Here is a 4374-nt window from a genome sequence, read left to right as displayed (position 1 = left end):
AATACCGCCACCTGCTGGATTGGAGAACAGCTGCTGCAGCCAGGTCCTCTTGCCTCTGGTGGCACGAAGTAGCAGGGGCGTGGCTTTTAGCTGATGCTTCCTGCTACCCATGAACAAAAATATTTGTGCTTACAGTATTTTGTGCTCTTTTCATAAAGTCTGTAAGTTTGAATGAGTCGTCAGTACTATATTTTAGAAAAAGAAATAACATCAACCAGAGACAGTCTAGAGCAGGGGTGTCAAACTCAAATACACAGTGGCCAAAATTCAAAACTGGAACAAAGTTGCGGGCTAACATTAATATTTATTGAAAAAAAAATCTTCCTCCAGATATGAGAATGAATCTTTTCTTATGGACCCAAACAAGTTTTGCTGAAAAACTGAATATGGAACAAGCATAGCTTAATACTAAACAATATATATATTAGCTGTATAATACCAGTAGGCATACCAAATAGTAATTTAGTATGGCTTCGCGGGCCAAATGTAATTAGGCTGCGGGCCAAATTTGGCCCGTGTGCCTAGTGATGGGACGTTCTGTATCGAGGCTTCGGAGCGTGTGTCGAGTAATGGAGGGGGCGTTTCCGCGAAGCGCGTATCGAGGCTTGCTTCATTTATGGGAGGAGCTGAAAATGATGACGTCCGAAGCCTCGCTGCCCGGCTGTACCACGTGACTGGTTCATGAAGTGGTTCGAACTTTGCCGCGAGATATGACAGCGATATAAACCCCTCAGACTTCATTCAAAAATGTGGGTGTTTGATGGAGAGTTGCGGTTAGTGAGAGTTTGGAGACCGTTTGGAGGTTTATGAGAGTGAGGAAAGTCAGGAGAGAATGGAGCCAGCTAAGAAGAGGAGGATGTCCTCCCCTGTGTGGGAACATTTTGATCTTATTCCTCCCAACAAGGTATGTAAATTTCTACAGAAGATGTATTTTCATGATACTGATGGTGCAATACAATTTATGTTGAGCTGTCTTGACTTTTGTACAAGGTGAAGTGTTTGCTATGTGCCAGGGAGCTGGGATATGACAACAACAACACCTCATCCATGCTTAGGCACTACAGAGCTTTGCATGAGAATAAGGGGGACACCGATTGTGGAGCAAGACCAGGTGAGCCATCAAATGCAATGATAATATAGGATGCAGTAATGTTACTAAATGATATAACAATATTATACAACTGTTATAAGTTACGTGTGTGATATTTATATTTGTGCTTTATCTTTATTGTCTTTCCTCAGGAGAACAATCTCAAATAGATGAAGACCTGGTCAGCATGGTGATTGAGGACTCCCAGCTATTTAGCATTGTGGAGGACAAAGGATTCAAAAGATTTGTTAAATCATTAAATCCTAGCTATGTTCTCCCCACTAAAAAGGTCATAAAAGCAGTGAAAATTTAGTTTTTACAGAATAAAATGTGAACAGGCAGGATTGAGGCTCAAAGCCTCAGTGTGTAGCTGTCCATACCTCAACGTTACAAAAGCACAACTACTGTCCACACCCCAACCACACCTCACCTCACAGTAAATGATCATTTCCATTTCAAGCATTTCCAAATAATCATTTCCCATACTGCCACTATAAATATACACAGTATACTGCCATCACTACAATATACATGTTTTACACACTCCTTTTGTTGTTGACATTTACAGGCTGTGTGCAAAATGCCACACTCTTCAAATTCATGCCAGCTATTATTTTTACGTCCAGTAGGTGTCCTGCTAGAGCAAATGAAGCTTCATGAAGCTTCGCGTTGGGGTGAACCAATTGGATGAAAAGCTTCAGTGCTTCATGGGGCTTCATCTGCCCATCACTACGTGTGCCAGAGTTTGACACCTATGGTCTAGAGAAACCCACAGTTACTATCATTATCAGAATGATCTGAAATACAGGGAGTGCAGAATTATTAGGCAAATGAGTATTTTGTCCACATCATCCTCTTCATGCATGTTGTCTTACTCCAAGCTGTATAGGCTCGAAAGCCTACTACCAAATAAGCATATTGGGTGATGTGCATCTCTGTAATGAGAAGGGGTGTGGTCTAATGACATCAACACCCTATATCAGGTGTACATAATTATTAGGCAACTTCCTTTCCTTTGGCAAAATGGGTCAAAAGAAGGACTTGACAGGCTCAGAAAAGTCAAAAATAGTGAGATATCTTGCAGAGGGATGCAGCAGTCTCAAAATTGCAAAGCTTCTGAAGCGTGATCATCGAACAATCAAGCGTGTCATTCAAAATAGTCAACAGGGTCGCAAGAAGCGTGTGGAAAAACCAAGGCGCAAAATAACTGCCCATGAACTGAGAAAAGTCAAGCGTGCAGCTGCCAAGATGCCACTTGCCACCAGTTTGGCCATATTTCAGAGCTGCAACATCACTGGAGTGCCCAAAAGCACAAGGTGTGCAATACTCAGAGACATGGCCAAGGTAAGAAAGGCTGAAAGACGACCACCACTGAACAAGACACACAAGCTGAAACGTCAAGACTGGGCCAAGAAATGTCTCAAGACTGGTTTTTCTAAGGTTTTATGGACTGATGAAATGAGAGTGAGTCTTGATGGGCCAGATGGATGGGCCTGTGGCTGGATTGGTAAAGGGCAGAGAGCTCCAGTCCGACTCAGACGCCAGCGAGGTGGAGGTGGAGTACTGGTTTGGGCTGGTATCATCAAAGATGAGCTTGTGGGGCCTTTTCGGGTTGAGGGTGGAGTCAAGCTCAACTCCCAGTCCTACTGCCAGTTTCTGGAAGACACCTTCTTCAAGCAGTGGTACAGGAAGAAGTCTGCATCCTTCAAGAAAAACATGATTTTCATGCAGGACAATGCTCCATCACACGCGTCCAAGTACTCCACAGCGTGGCTGGCAAGAAAGGGTATAAAAGAAGAAAAACTAATGACATGGCCACCTTGTTCACCTGATCTGAACCCCATTGAGAACCTGTGGTCCATCATCAAATGTGAGATTTACAAGGAGGGAAAACAGTACACCTCTCTGAACAGTGTCTGGGAGGCTGTGGTTGCTGCTGCACGCAATGTTGATGGTGAACAGATCAAAACACTGACAGAATCCATGGATGGCAGGCTTTTGAGTGTCCTTGCAAAGAAAGGTGGCTACATTGGTCGCTGATTTGTTTTTCTTTTGTTTTTGAATGTCAGAAATGTATATTTGTGAATGTGGAGATGTTATATTGGTTTCACTGGTAAAAATAAATAATTGAAATGGGTATATATTTGTTTTTTGTTAAGTTGCCTAATAATTATGCACAGTAATAGTCACCTGCACACACAGATATCCCCCTAAAATAGCTAAAACTAAAAACAAACTAAAAACTACTTCCAAAAACATTCAGCTTTGATATTAATGAGTTTTTTGGGTTCATTGAGAACATGGTTGTTGTTGTTCAATAATAAAATTATTCCTCAAAAATACAACTTGCCTAATAATTCTGCACTCCCTGTAGCTTGTATTTTGGCATTTTTAGCATTAGACTGGTTTTACAACAGCTTCACACACACACAGTATTTTAACAGTATTTAACAAACCAGCTTACAGGTGTTGTGCTTTAATTTAACAATCAACAAGACCCAATTCCACATTACTGTGAACAGCTACATTCACCTACACCAAATGCCAGATGTGTTATTTACTGAGATAGACATGTCAGAATCCTCACCATGGAGATCTGACAGGATGTATGATCATGAAGTGCCAGCAGATCATTCATGGGAATCTTCTCTAGACCTCCAACATAGGCCTGCTCCAAGTAATGGAAAAATCTCAGCACTATAAGAACAATGTGAGAGCAGCCTTTGTTTTGTGAAATGTTAGAAGCCCTGAATGCCATCCTCAGATAAAGCAAAGAGGCTTCTGATTGCTTTTTACAAAAGTTACATTTACTCATGTAGAAAATTTAAAATATGTACAATATAGTGCAAATGTCTAGAGCTACCTAATTTCTTTATACACTGCTAAAATAAATAAATAAATAAAAGAAAGAAAGTCAAAGGAGCTTGCAAAGAAAAGCGTCTGGAGAAGTCCAGACGCTTTTCTTTGCAAGCTCCTTTGACTACGATGACCTGGATGACTGAGAACCTTCACAGACATAAATAAAAGAAACACATTTTATGTAGCATCAAGTCAGTTAAATTTCTGAAATATTTATCTGGTCAGTTAAGTAGGAGAGGGAGCTATTAAACAGTTTCAGCTGCTTTGGTTGCACTAGAGGGGCGACAATGAGACAACTCTCAAAACACTAACGGTTTTGCAGGTCGGGCCACTAACTTTTTTTTGCCCATCCTAGTCGCTTCTGACTGTTTTTCACTAGTTTTGTATTTGTCTAGGGTCAGTGTCACTATGACAGCTATCATAGG

The sequence above is a fragment of the Aulonocara sp. 'chitande type north' Nkhata Bay genome, linkage group LG20, assembly GCF_057382095.1.
Source record: "Aulonocara sp. 'chitande type north' Nkhata Bay isolate Kocher_YH1m ecotype deep benthic linkage group LG20, A_spYH_male_GT1.1, whole genome shotgun sequence".
NCBI lineage: Eukaryota > Metazoa > Chordata > Actinopteri > Cichliformes > Cichlidae > Aulonocara > Aulonocara sp. 'chitande type north' Nkhata Bay.
This window is presented reverse-complemented; position numbering follows the sequence as displayed.